Raw genomic sequence first — 15,526 nt, forward strand, 5'->3', positions numbered from 1 at the left:
GGGGAAGTTCTCCTGGATTATATCCTGCAGAGTGTTTTCCAACTTGGTTCCATTTTCCCCGTCACTTTCAGGCACACTAATCAGACGTAGGTTTGGTCTTTTCACATAATCCCATGTTTCTTGGATGCTTTGTTCATTTCTTTTTACTCTTTTTTCTCTAGTCTTCTCTTCTCACTTCATTTCATTCATTAGATCTTCAATCATTGATACTCTTTCTTCCAGTTGATCGAGTCGATTACTGAAGCTTGTGCATTTGTCTTGTAGTTCTTGTGTCATGGTTTTCATCTCTATAAGTTCTTTTATGGTCTTCTCTGCATTGATTATTTGAGTTATCCATTCATCCATTCTTTTTTCAGGGTTTTTAGTTTCTTTGCGCTGGGTACGTAGTTCCTCCTTTAGCTCTAAGAAGTTTGATAGACTGAAACCTTCTTCTCTCAACTCGTCAAAGTCATTCTCTATCCAGCTTTGTTCTGTTGCTGGTGATGAGCTGTGTTCATTTTTTAGGGGGAGATGCTCTCTGATTTTTTGAATTTCCAGCTTTTCTGCACTGCTTTTACCCTGTCTTTGTGGTTTTATCTGCCTTTGGTCTTTGATGATGGTGACGTACTGATGGGAGGGTTTTGGTGTGGGTTTTCCTTTCTGTTTGTTACTTTTGCTTCTAACAGTCAGGACCTCAGCTGCAATTCATTGGAGTTGCTTGAGGTCCTCCAGACCCTGTTTGCCTGGGTATCAGCAGCAGAATGAAGAAGATGGAATATTGCTGAACAGCAGTGTTGCTGTCTGTTTCTTGCTCTGGAAGCTTCGTCTCAGGGGTGTACCCTGCTGTGTGAGGTGTGAGGTGTTGGTCTGCACCTAGTGGGGATGTCTCCCAGTTAGGCTACTCAGGGGTCGGGACCCACTTGAGCAGGCAGTCTGTCTGTTCTCAGATCTCAACCTCCGTGCTGGGAACCCTGCTCTCTTCAAAACTGTCAGACAGGGACATTTACATCTGCAGAGGTTTCTGCTGCTTTGTTTAGCATACTTACAATACAGAGGTGCAGTCTACACAGAGGCAGGCGGACTCCTTGAGCTGCTGTGGGCTCCATCCAATTCAGGCTTCCCAGTGGCTTTGTTTACCCTACTTAAGCTACCTCTCAGCAATGGCGGGCGCCCTCCCAACCTCACTGCTGCCTTGCAGAGTTAAGACTTGAACTGCTGTGCCTTTAGCAATGAGGAGGCTCTCCCATGGGCATGGGGCCCTCTGGGCCAGGTGTGGAATATAATCTCCTGGTGTGCCGTTTGCTAAGACCCTTGGTAAAGTGCAGTATTAGAGATTGGGGTTACTCGATTTTCCAAGTGTTGTGTGTCTCAGTTTCCTTGGCTAGGAAGAATTCCCTTCCCCCTTGGGCTTCCCAGGTGGTGTGCACTCACCTGCTCCCAACTCTCACTGGTCGGGCTGCACCCGCTGACCAGCACCGACTGTCCCATGCACCCCAGTGAGATGAATCCAGTACCTCAGTTGAAAATGCAGAAATCACCCATCTTCTGTGTCACACATGCTGGGAGCTGGAGGCTGGAGCTGTTCCTATTCAGCCATCTTGGACACCCTGCTTTCCTCTACCTTTAAACAAAAGCAATTAATATAAGAACCTCTTCCATGTCATGTTCATGCCAATGACCAGCATAACTGACAAAGCAGCTGGAAAATTAACTAAAGCCATGGGATGTGTCCCCTGTCCTGTCAAATAAAGATATTTAATGATAGAAGAACATACTGGAACTAAAGTCAAAATAACACTAATATTTAGATCACAACTATGCAATAAATAAATTTGTACCTGCTAACATATCTAATGACTACAAAGAGAGCCCTTGTTTTTTAAAATGGTTTATATCATAAATGAGTAGTTCAAAAAGTCAAGTTAGCAGCATACTTTGAAAAAATGATATGTTGTTATGTGTACCTTTTAACCCTTTCACACATTCTCTCAAATAACCCTTATTAACAGAGTTGCCAAACATCAGCAATTATGAAACAAGATAAAATTTTAAAAAAGACTTTGAAAAAGTTTATACTAAACCTTTCTGTTTAAAGAAGCTTTGGTTATATATCTGGGCTCAGGTAATATTACTTTCTATGATAAAAAACATACTGGGCCTTTGAGGTCCAATAAGTAAAGTGATCTATTTTCCTTGTTAATATTCACAGTAGGAAAAAAAGCCTTCATTTGGATGGGTGATGTAGTTTTCTCTCCCAGGGCTACTAATGGATTAACTGTACAGAGAAAATAGTTGCTGAGGTAGTCTTTATCTTTATTTAAATGAATGGTTTATGGCTCTTTTTCTTTTTTATTTCATTTTGCAATGATCTGTCTTCAAGTTCAAAAATCACTGTACCTTGCTTTATTTATGAAACTGTTTAAGGATAAATCCAAAACCAAAATTTATTTGGTAGTCTGAGATTCTTTTTCTTCATAAATAACTTTGAAAGCATTTCATTAGCAGGGATAATGGAAATAAAATTAGTGATGAATTTGTTACCTGATGGAAAAGTTCACAAAATCATATTATTTACTTCATCAGATAGAATATATATGTGTGTATATATATGTATATATAATGTATGTATGTATATAGCATTTTATTTTTTCATATTTCATTTTTTTCAGTGAAAAAATGCCTAAAAGTTGCAAGTATGTTGTTATGAGGACAGACTTTATATGTTTAGGCTGATAGAATCAAATTTTAAATTTGATTTATTACTAGTTTAGTTGCCTGGACAATTTTTGTAACCTCTGTAGGTCTCTGTTTCCTCATCTTCAAGAGAGTTTAATACAGTTAATATCATGGGGTGACTTGAAGAGCAGATGGAGTAACATATAATAACTTAGCACAGTGTTTGGCACATGATACAGGCTTATTAATATTATTTCTGTGTATTATGTATCAACAATTAACAAATTAGTGTGTAGGAAAACTTGTTTTTAAAAGTCAAGATCGGGCGCAGCGGCTCAGGTCTGTAATCCCAGCACTCTGGGAGGCCAAGGTGGGCAGATCACTTGAGCTCTGGAGTTTGAAATCAGCCTGGCCGACATGGAGAAACTCTGTCTCTACTAAAAATACAAAAAAAATTAGCTGGGTGTAGTGGCACACGCCTGTGATCCCAGCTACTTGGGAGGCTGAGGCAGGAGAATCGCTTGAACCCAGGAGGCAGAGGTTGCAGTGAGTGAGATCATGCCAATACACTCCATCCTGAGTGACAGAGCAAGACTCTGACTCAATAAATAAATAAATAAATAAATAAATAAATAATAAGAATAAAAATAAAAGTCACTAGCTATAAATGAATCTATCAATTTAAATGAAACCACAGTATAAAAAGTTTATATTCTGTGGAATTTGGAAAGAAAACATATTAAAATATGTCTGTTTTTTCCCACCAAAGCACTTGCTGCTTTTGTGAAGAGACTCATGTATCAGTATGAAAATGGTACAGTAGAGCATCAATAATTGAGGCAGAAATAATATATCTACTCTAAGTCTTCAATTCCAAAGTTTAATATATTCACCATTTAAATATGATTCAAATGTAAGTTAGGTTTGTAAAATATGATTTCAGACTTTTTTTGGCTAAGATTTATGATACTTTTACATTTTCATATAACAATTAGATGTTTTATTTTAGTTATTTATAGCTATCCATTTGGATAAAATATTTTGAAATATTCAAACACCACATTTTAAGAATTACAAATAAATAAAAAAGCATGCAGTAGTAGTGGAAAATGTCATTGGCACAGGCAAAGGTATTAGTAGGTTGGGACACATTAGGAAAGAAGTTACTGTAGAGATATAGTAAATTCACTTTGCTAAGTAAGATCAAGGTCCTGAGTGATTGCCACAGCACAGTATTTTTAATTCCCAAAAAAGTCCCAAATCACACACTGAAGACATTTTTATAGAACCAAATACATTATCATGTATGAATGTATTTTTTTTTAAAGTAAGAGATTTAGGTTTTGCTTTAATTCCTTAGAGCAGTGATGAAAAAGAAAACAAAGCTGAAGGATGCATTTTCTGATCTTTATGGCTACTATTATAAATTCCACGTATCTGCTAACCATGACCTTCTTCTTGTCTCCATTCTTATGAATTAGTCCAGAGAATGCTGAAGAACAGGAAGATAAACAGAGGCAAAGAAGATAGACGGGGCATCAAAGAACCAATCTCGGAGGGAAGGTTTACAACTTGACCTTCTGATGCACTTAGAACAGTATCATTAGCAGTACTAATTACTTTTTTCAAGCCATTAGATTGTTTTCCTATTCTCAAAGACTGCCATTACTTACATTTCCAAATTGTTACCTTTTCTCCTAGCTTACTTCCCATTTGGCCTGATTTAAAAAAATCTTTATTATTTTGGTATTTAAAAATATTTGTTTCTAAAATTTGTTCAATGATTTGACGTTATTTTTTGCTTATTATATAATGATATAAATACTAGTGATACCTAAAATATTTTAATTTGAAAATAAATGAAAGTGAACACTTACAGATTTCACACATTATTTCCAAGTATATGCATCACAATTTTTCTATACTCTATTTTATTAGTTTTTAATTTTTGTAGGTACATAGTAGGTATATATATTTATGGGGTACAGGAAATACTTTGATACAGGCATACCGTATGTAATATTCACATCAGGGAAAATGGGGTATCATTGCCTCAAGAATTTATCATTTGTGTTATAAGCATTTCAATTGTACTCTTTCAGTTATTTTTAAATGTACAATAAATTGTTGTTGACTGTAGTCACTGTTGTGCTATCAAATACTAGATCTTATTCATTCTATCTATATTTTTGTACCTATTAACTATGTCAGTTCCCTGCCCCACCCTCCACTACTCTTCCCAGGCTCTGGTAACCATCACTTGAATGGCTATCTCTGTGAATCAAGTGTTTTAATGTTTAGCTCCCACAAATGAGTGAGAACATGTAAAGTTTGTCCTTTTTTGTGCTCAGCTTATTTTGCATAAGGTAATGCCCTCCAGTCCCTTCATGTTGTTGCAAATGACAGGATCTTATTCTCTTTTATGGCTGAATATTACTCCATTGTGTATATGTGCCACATTTTCTTTATCCATTACACTGATAGTTTATTTTTAAAAATAATTTCTGATGCTGCTTTTTCATACTTATTATTTTTCCTCAGAAAAGTCCCATCGGATTTCACAATTTCACAATACAGTAAGAAGCCTGTCTGATAGTGAGTAGCCTTTAAATTGTTGTCGTTGTTATTATTATATTGAGTACTTCTCTTTGTATTTACAAAGATTAAGGAGTTTCTAACCGTATCAACACTTGTAATAAATGTTATTCTTAGTCTTCACACTTCTAAAGGATAATGGTGATGAATGCAGTGGCAGAGGCTGCACGTTCCCACCTAGCACTCTAGCTGAAGACTGCCTAATCAGCCCTGGCTGCTGGTACTTTTCTCTGCAAGCTTAGTCTCTTCCAGGAATGACAGGTGGTAGGTAATCCTGGGAACTCAAGAGCCTCCTTGAAGCTTGAACTGATTAGAGCACAAACCATGAGCTATTGAAATCTGGTCCCTGAGCAGGAGAGTTTTTGACATGAAACTGCTCTAGATTGCTGTAGGGCTGGATCTCAGATCTGGTGTATCTGCCTGTTTCCATGAAAACAGCATAATCTTCAAAAATACTCAGGCTGTTTGTCTATTCCTCTAATAAAACTTCTATTGATATTACATAGAATCTTGAGCAAAACATTTGGCATTGAACCTTTTATGAGTTTCAATAAACCTTGTGATTTACATAGTTTCATCATTGATGACAGTCTTTGGGTGAGGCCACAAGGGAGTCACTTCTCGAGTGTCCATTAGCATATGGTAGGAGGACAGGAAGTCAGTACTAAGGCTAGGAGTGAATTCCTGCTGGTGCCTTCTTGCCTCAGACCAGCGGTTCATGTTCAGGTCGTAGATTGTCGAGGTCCCTTCGTTAATGTTTTGCCTCAGACTCCCGCCTGTAAACAGTACACATCTTTCTCCCTCACTTTAGCTGCTCATCACTGAAGCTGTCATTGGTCAGACATCCTAAACTTTCTCATTGTGACTAGGGCTCCGAGGTTTCCAGGGGTTCTAATTATTATCCTGGCTGCAGTGTAGGTGTCCATCACCGAGATGGGACACCTGAACTACTAAGCAGCCAGAAAAAACTTTCTCCTTACCCTTGGCATCTGCCATCAGTCTAACTACTGATTTAGGAATCTACGGCAAAGAAGAGGCTCTTCATCCCCGGCCCCATCCCCACTGCGCCCACCCAGCCCACATACACCCTCGGAGCCACCTTTCCGCAGACTACCCCTCTGTCCTGTCCTTGACTCCAGTTAACCTGGAGATGCTAGTTCTGGGAACTCCTAGAGGCTCTGCTGCCGCCTCCGCCTGCTCTGCGTTCCCCGCGTGAGCGCTGGATTATTCCAGTCTTTGAGCATGGCAGATTTCCACCGGATGACATCATGGGAGCCCAGTGAATGCCGGCTCAGAGAGGGGGACGGAGAAGGGGAGGGGGAGCAGAGGAGGGGAGAGCACTGGGGAGCGGAGCCAGAGCCGGGCTGCCTGCCACCCGGCTGCTCGTCCGCTAGCTGGGGAGGAGCTCTCCACCCGCATCTGACAAAGGATGGGAGAATGCCCGCGCCCCGGGATGCCGGCCGCGCGCAGCCTGGCGGCCGCCTGAGCCACTTCGCCCTCCGCCGGTAAGTGACTGAAAACATCATTCATTCAATCAGCCTTACTGGGAGTCCCCTCTCTCCGGTTGGTAGTCCTGGGCAGCTTGTCCCTGACCCCGAGCGGGGCTTGGCACAGCATCAGCCCCGGAGGGCAGGCAGCAGGTGCTTTTGCCTGGTGGGTCCACTGGGGAGCGTGGTTGGGGGTTCGCGGCGGGTGCTGCCACCCAACCTGCTGGCGGCGGGCTAGCCCGATAGGCGCCTCTCTGGTGAGTAGAGGCGGCTCCAGCCCGCTGCCTGGGGTAGTTGCTACTATTGGCCCCCTGCGCCCGTTCTGCGCGCGCGCCGTTTCTGGCGGATCCCCAGTGCGTTGCACGCTGTTTACACCGGCGTGGTACTAGTCACCCAGCCGCACCCCTCGCAAAGCGCGGAATCGATGACAGCCACTTCACAGGCTCACGCGCTCTCAGGGTGGGCTTGAAGGGGACAGGGACAGATTACCAAAGGAGAGCGCTCACTACGGAAGACACAGGGCAGCCTTTGTCTTGGGTTTAGCGCTGATGCGCTCAACCCTGAGTCAGGTTGACTGCAACTGTTGGGTCCGATTCTGGTTCCCTGCAACCGCCCTCCTGGGCGAGGGATGTCATTGTGTTCCTGCGGCCAGCGGGACTGAGAGCTGGGACTTAAGACGCCAGGAGGGTCCTGCGCTCACGGGTGAGTGTCGCAGTTATCCAGGTGCCGAGGGAGCTTCTGGAGCTCCAGGAAGTGGAGTGGCCAGTCGAGGCTGAGAGACGCCCAAGTTTTATCCCCAAGTGGTGTGAGGGAAATGGCAAAGTTAGGGAGACTCATTCTCGCTCTTTTCTCTGGTTTCTGAAGTGCTGAATTTGGAGATTTGTGACAGGTGGATGGAGTCAGAGGCATGGCCAATATGTAGTTAGAGAGCCTCACATTTTCCTGGCAATTCTTTTTGTTATTTAGTAGTTCCAGAAAGGATTTGCTGCTAAACATTTTTGAGATCAAAATGTTTTCTATTATAGAGCTCTGTAGGTTTAACGAAAAAAGATTCTGAACCTGCTCAGGTACCTTAGTTTAGAGTTGTCTCGCCTATAAGTGCTATATAGTCAACATGCCAACACCCACCCCCCTGGCCTTTTGCTTGGCGGACACACGTTTTATTGATGAATTCCTTGTTTAGAAGGTTCAATTTTCAGATCACAAGGAAGCGGTGGTACCTATCAGAACATCTGTTTCTAATGTCAATGTGTTTACAGAAGAAATATCTTGTGAAAAAGAAGGAAAGAAGCAAAAGTTGGCTACTTTGGGTTTCAGTTCCTTTCTTTTTTTTTTTTTTTTTTTTTTGCCATCCGCTATAATCGAAAATGTTTAAACTTTAGATAGTCATTTTGAATTTATGAATTTAATGTATATTAAATGTAAATAATCCTTGAACATTAAGGAGATTCTTGGTATACAAGTTTGGTATCTCAGCATCTAACATAATGCTATGGCATAAGAAAGTAACTATAATTATACTAAAAGTATAATATACCAAAAGTAATTATAATCACAATGATAATTCAAAGAGTTATTTTATTTTTCTTGAAAGAGGCTAATTTTTTTTCAGATGGTCTTTTTTTTTTTTCTTTAAAGATAGATGATTCTAATGAAGCTTTTCTAAAACAGGATTAAAATAATTTTTCTCAGAGATTGGTCTTTTGATAAAGTTTGAGTCTTTTCAGAACAGATATGATAGAAAATTATTGGAATAATCAATGTGGTGGAAGTAAAAAAGAAACTGGGTGAGATAATACAGGGAGGCTTTACTAAATATGAATGGTGGGACTATCAGAAGGTGCTGTGTCAGTTTTGATTTTGGAAAAGCTCATTGTAGCTTTTACATGCTTGTCTCTCCTGGGAAGTGCATAATTATATGGCTGATTATGCCACGCTATGTTGAGAGACCAATGTTATGAGCAAAGAGCTTGTTTTAATCTAGGACTTATGGGGTTATCAGCAACGTTTTCTTCTGTGATACAGAATATTTTATTTCATTGTTTCTTGACTAATTGTCACAATAGGCTCCACCTGCTTTATCCAAAGTCTTCTTTCTAACTTTGTTATACCATGTTTTTATAATAAAGTGTATGGGGTTTTACTTTAAGGTTCTTAGGGAACCTGTTGCTCATGTTGACTACTTTCCTCAAGTATTGGAATAGCAAAAGCTCTTTGTGAAATAGACTTGTGAACGTACGAGCTTCTGACGTGCTTACATGATGGGGTGTACGCTACATAGAAATCTACATTTACATACAATATGTGTATAACTCTCATCGGGTAGTCAGCTGGCAATGATCAACAGGAGGTACTGTGGTGTTTGGCTCATGGTTTTTGGCAAATGATATTACCTTTAGTGATAAGATGTTTTACCTCCTTTACATAGTAAATAAAAATGTATATTGAGGAGAACAGATTATACTTTATATATGAAATCTTTAATTTTATTTCAAAAATATTTTATTCAAGAAGGTCAAAAGTACACAGATTCTTCACTCCACATTCCACTAGAATACTGAGAAAAGTTCTCAGAATGTATAAGCATATTATAAATAGATATAATTTGATTTATTTGATAGCCAGTACAATATTATTTTTAAAACCACATGAAGTAAAATAGTGTCCTTGAACTAGAGAGTATTCTTCTAATGTTCTTTAATGTATTTCACAAATACTTTGCCTATTTTGTTGCACAAGGGCTCTTAACTGGGCAAGGTGAGAAAGAGGAGGAAGTTGTATTATAGGACAAAAATAAAGCCATTGCACAAAGCCCAGGGCAGGCAATAGTGATGTTCCAAGGTCACCGAAAAAAACGTGATGTCAGGACACTGGGAAGTATCCATGGAAATATCCTGTGTGAAGAATAAGTTTATGCTATTTGATGACCTCTTGCTTTCATTGTTCCAGTTGTGTGATTTAACAGATACTTTAGGACCTCTATGATAGAGCAAAACTCCTTTACCCTCCTTGAGGCAAAATTGTGTCTTGAACTCAATCAGGACGTTGTCTTCTGGGCTTTTTCATGGTGTAATTCAAATTCTTGCTTAAGGATGTTTTATGGATCACAAAACATTGTTGCTTTCACTTTCCTGTAGGCCTTTGATATGGAAATTGGTCAGTAAAACCTTGGCTGAAAGGTTTTTGCATCCTAACTTTTTCTGGAAATACAACAGTGAAAGTCAACGGTTATAGTGTTGCTGAAAATATTTAGGAGCGTGATGTTCTAATATTTAGAGGGTTAAAATAATGCTGTTAATGTAGTTTTAAAAATAAAATTTAAAAAATTGAGACAAATTCTCTGAAGCCACGATTATCCCTTTGCTATATATTGGGTTCATTTTGCAATTTATGACTTCCCTATGATACTATTAATTCATTTCTACCTCCTAGTGTTTCAGTGATGAACAGTGGTAGGAAATACATGTTCTGCTTTTGACTTTGTCTTGTACTTGAGGACAAGGGTCAGAGTCTGTAAACATTAGTTTCATTTTACATAAAATAAAGATGACAATATCTGCCTTGCCTTTCTCATGAGGGACAGTGCATAGCAAATGAACTAGTGTACAAAAATGACTTGGAAAATATAGGAGGAACTGTCTGACAAATATTATGTATTAGTGAACTTAATCACTTTTAAATTTCTAATTAGTTTCAGTTAAAGAAGTAAATTGATAGAGGTGAATCTAATATGTGATTTCTGTTTTATTAGGTTGTTGCAAAAGTAATTGTGGTTTTAGCATATCTGGTATGTTAAATTTGTGGCATTTTTGCCAATTCATTCATTATAATTTATTCATAAAAATTATGAAGTTAGTGGTTATGTATTTTTATTGAAAGCGTGCTGGCAACAAATTCACTCATTTTTTGTATGTCTGAAAATATTTTTAAATAGATGTAATTTTTAAAGCTGAGTATAGCATTTTTGTTTGGCAGGTTTTTTTTTTTTCCCAACATGCTATTTTTATTTATTTATTTTTGAGACAGAGCCTCATTCTGTTACCCAGGTTGGAGTGCAGTGGCACAATCACTGCTCACTGAAACCTCTGCCTCACAGGCTCAAGTGGTTCTCGTTCCTCAGCCTCCTGACTAGCACCCATGCCTGGCTAATTTTTGTATTTTGAGCATAGATGGGGTTTCACCATGTTGGCCAAGCTGGTCTCAAACTCCTGGACTCAAGCAATCTGCCCGCTTCAGCCTCCCAAAGTGCTGAGATTACAGGCATAAGCCACTGTGCCCAGCCAACATTTGTTATTCTTTTGACTTCTCACTTCCATCAAACCTGTCAGTCGTATTGTTGCTGTGAGGGTAAATGTGTCTTTGTCTCTGGGTGATTTTATGATTTTTCATTTGCCATTATTTTCTTTAGTTTTCTATGATATTGCTAGGTATAGGTTTTTTGGATTTATCCTCCTTCATGTTTTCAGAGCTTCTTGAATTTGTGGATTGTTATCTTTCATCAGGTGAAATTTATTGGTGAATTCTTGACTATTATTTTCTTATATATAGCTCTACTTTACTGTGTCTGTTTTCTTTTCCTAAGATCTGAGTTACATGTTTAATAGATGATTTCTCTGTACCCAACATGCCCCCTGTACTTGTTTTACTATTTTCTACTTTTTTTCTCTCTGTGCTTGTTTGAGTATTCTTTTGATCTTCTCTTCAGTTTACTAACCTTCTTCTACACTATGCCTGTTATACTGCCAAGCTCATCCACAGGTTATTACTGTAATTATTTGTTTTAATTTCCAAGTGTACATTTGATTTTTTCTATAGATTCCAATTTATCTGTTTTCTCCATCTTTTCTTCTATGACTTTGAGCATATTAAACTTATTCTAAGGTTAAAGTCTGTTAATGTCAACTGTATTGCTGTAAGCCTCTTTTCAGCATATCTTTACTCTTAATTTTAGTTATTGTATGTAAAAATTATAAAGACTCGGCCAGGTGCAGTGGCTCTTGCCTGTAATCCCAGCACTTTGGGAGGCCGAGGTGGGTGGATCACCTGAAGTCAGGAGTTCGAGACCAGCCTGGCCAACATGGTGAAACCCCATCTCTACTAAAAATACAAAAAATTAGCAGGGTGTGGTGGCGGGCACCTGTAATCCCAGCTACTTGGGAGACTGAGGCAGGAGAATCACTAGAACCTGGGAGGCAGAGGTTGCAGCGAGCTAAGATCATGCCACGGCACTCTAGCCTGGTCGACAGAGTGAGACCCTGTCTCAAAAAAGAAAAAACAAACTTATAAAGGCTCCAGATGATCTATACATCTCCAAAAAAGTGTCAACATTTCCTCTGCTAGACAGAGACGATGGGTGATAGCCAATAGTTGTAATCCACCCAGTGACTGAGCTGAGTCGTGAGTTGTTAGATTTCTGGGCTCCCAGATGCCAAGGCGTAGATGTCTTAAACCTCTACTGGTGCATTCACAGGCCCTCAACAGAAGCCAGGACAAGATTCCTGAGAATCCTGCTCTTCTTTCCAGAAGCTTCCTTCTCAGTGCCTTAGCCTCCACACATATGTGTAACTTCAGGCTTTAGTAAATCTCATGTAGGTAAAATCAAGTATGTGTCAAGCTGAGTGTTACACCTTTTATTTCTCACTGGGCTCTTGGCCCCTCATATCTAATTTTGTCTCTCCAGCCCCTCAAGACTGCCAAAATCTCTGCTAGATTCTTTGTCTCACATCGGTGGTCCTCTGCTCAGGCAAAGCCCATATTCTTAGTCTCTCACTGTCTTTTCAGATTGGCAGTTGCCCCCTACTCTTCATCCCGGGGGGGAAAAACACATTCTGAAAAGTCACCTTACATCTTTGGTACCTCTACCATCTGGAATCTTGAAGCTTCTAGTCTTGACCTCTTCTGAAGCTCTCCACCAGGTTTTATCAGAATTTTGTCCTTATATCTGGCATTTCTAGTTATTGTTGACCAAAATCATCAGCTGAAATGGGTAATTATTTTTAACTGATAATAAGCATAGATGTACAGGGATCAAAGATCATTTCTTGGTGGTAAAATTGGAGTCAGTAGTCCCATCCCACAGCCTCCTAGGCAATACAGCTAACTCCAAACATATTTTTAAAAGTGATATAAAAAGAAGCCAGATTCTGTTAAACAGCCATTAATATACTATGTGCCATTTTATATTCAGACGGTTTGTCTATGTTTTAAATTTTGAGGTAAATCTTTAAGACCAGTGATTGAAATAGCCAATAGATTCAAGTCATTGGTAACTCAACATAAGAAATTGGTAAAACTTTTGTTTCTTTTAGGACTAATACACACCCAAAAGTACAGACACAGACACGTGTGTATATATATGTGTGTGTGTGTGTGTGTGTGTATGAAAAAGTAAGGCTCCTTTCTGAACACAAGAACTCCGTGGTTAATGAGTCATTCTAACTTACAAATAAGCACTACATTTATGGAGTGAAAAATGTGTGAAGTCTGGAATCTCCCTCTTCTTAGAAACAACTGTCCTATTTTCCCAACTGTTGCTCTGAAAAGCAACTGATAGAGACTGATTTCTTGTGATATACAGATAATAGTGTTAACAAGCTAGTACTATGTTGATCTTTTTCTTATCGGTATATGGATAAAACTCAGAATGTATTTCTAGACCAGTTCACGGAAATATAGTTAATTCAGGTTATACCTGAAGTAGATTGTTAGAGATATATGATTTAAATTAACTGTGCTTTGTGGATTGACCTAGAATTTTTGTTAAGTCTGCCTAGTGATGGATGGATACTAATGTTGAACTATTATATGTAATGTTATTTTTGAGTGAATTGTATATTCCAGGTAACATATTCCAGATAACATATTCCAGAAATCACTGACTATTTGGGACACAATGATTGGAAGTCGGAGAATGCCTGAAATAGATTCTTCTGCCTGCCTTCAATTCAGTGTCCTAAGGCACATTAGGAGATAAATGGAAGCTTGGTGAGAGTGATAAATTAGGTATTGACACTGAGGCTCATTGTTTGGGGCTGACTGTGGTGAGCAGTGATCTGATTCTCATGAAGTATATCGCATGCTTTTTGGGCCCTGCCGGATGTCCTGTCAGCCTCACATCTGCTTCTGGCTCTGGCTCGGGCAATCATTGTAGGCAGCCTTTGACTCAGTTGTGCCATTTCCCATCTGAAGCTTGCGCTGAGTATCTTTCATTTTCTTCTCTGTGACTTTACTAGCATATCTTATCTTTCCCCCTGCTTCTGACCGTGGTCCATGCAGCCTGGAAGTGAGGAGGAGCTAACACCACCATGGAGCCTCGCAGTCAGTGGGAATGGGTGGATAGTTCCGAGATGCACTCTGTAGCTCCTCATGAGGTCCAGGTGAGAAGGAGCCTCAACCGGCCATGAAGTGACCCAACTGCATGCACCTGTATTAGCCTTTACTCTCTCCCTGGTTCACTTTACCCAGTGTCTCACTCCTACTTTCCGGGATCACCTTGTATTATTTGCACATAATTTTTTAGTTCAGACTCTGCTTTTGAAGAGAGTCTGGCCTAAGATTTATGACTTTCCTTCTCTAGAGAAAAATGAATAAGAGAAAGAAAAAGAAGCAGGACTAAATCATAAGCTACATCCATTACAATGAGAGAAAATAAGAAAGAAGACAAAATATGTATTTTCAGAGGTATTTTATTTACAAATCTGTCATCTTTCAGGTCACAAGTGAGACCATTTAAATAATTTCTCTAGTAACTATGAGGTCATCTGTTGACATAATGATTAATTTCCATCTCTTCCTTCTTCCTTTTTTACTGTCCTTTAATATGTATTTATTGACAGTCTACTCTATGCTCAACACTCAGCTAGGTCCTGGTAATGTAATGATGAGTGAAAAATGTGGCATGATTCCTGCCTCTTTGGAGCTTTTTATTTCTATGAAATTAATTAAATACTCACACAAGCCAGTGCACATACGCCAAAGTGAGTATAATGAAGGCCAGATGCACAGTAATGGGGAAGCCTATTAGAGGGGAGTTTGACTCAGCCAGGGAGGTCTGGACAAACCTCCTTGAGGAAGCGACAATTTAGCTGACATCTGAAGGAAGGAAGAGTTAATTAGGTGGAGAGAAAAGATAAAAGGGATAAATGAAGTGTGTTCAAGCTCCTATTGTTGGGGGAAGCGTGAAAGACTCACAGTCAGAGGGAGTGTGAAGTGGGCTGAAGAGATGTACCAAACATAAGGGACTGTCACAAAATATTTTCCATATTAAGGAATGAATTGTGCAGGTGTGTGCGCGTGTGTATGTGCATGCAGTAGGGGAGAAGTAAAAAGGTGCTAACAAATACAGACCATCTACTGGCAAAAAAGAAATGTTTGAATCTGCGAAGAATGCTGTATCAAATATGCAGCCTAGCAAATATTAAGAGTTATGAACATTTGAATCAAATAAAATTTGTATTTTGAATTATCATTTAAAGTTAGAGAACTTCTAAAGAAATAGAGTTGAAAGAAAGGAGAATGAGCTATTTATTTATTTATTGCTCACTGTATTTGTTCTAGCTCATGGTGATGATACTTTAAGGACTACCTCCAAAGTTTTGAAGTTCCATATAACTAAGTAGTTTTTAAATAGTTATAACATTTATGTATTTTTGCTAGTTATCTATTGATTTTTAGAGTGGCAGAATTATGGGTAGATTTTTTCTTTTAGAAGTATAACATTTCAATTAAAATTTTCCTCAAGATTTATTTTAATAGTGTAACACACAAAGGTCTTTATGTTACTTAGATGT

At 39.1% G+C, this 15,526-nt stretch overlaps 1 protein-coding gene across 1 annotated transcript in view; it reads left to right on the forward strand.

Annotated features, from left to right (window-relative positions):
• The first annotated feature begins 6,670 nt into the window (after window positions 1-6,670).
• MARCHF1 (membrane associated ring-CH-type finger 1) overlaps window positions 6,671-15,526 on the forward strand; it is an 820,720-nt gene continuing 811,864 nt past the window's right edge. The window contains exon 1 of the mRNA XM_017959171.3: window positions 6,671-6,755. The gene's annotated coding sequence lies outside the window, so the exon portion shown is untranslated. The remainder of the gene's footprint in view (window positions 6,756-15,526) is intronic.

This window comes from Papio anubis, chromosome 3 (genome assembly GCF_008728515.1).
Source record: "Papio anubis isolate 15944 chromosome 3, Panubis1.0, whole genome shotgun sequence".
NCBI lineage: Eukaryota > Metazoa > Chordata > Mammalia > Primates > Cercopithecidae > Papio > Papio anubis.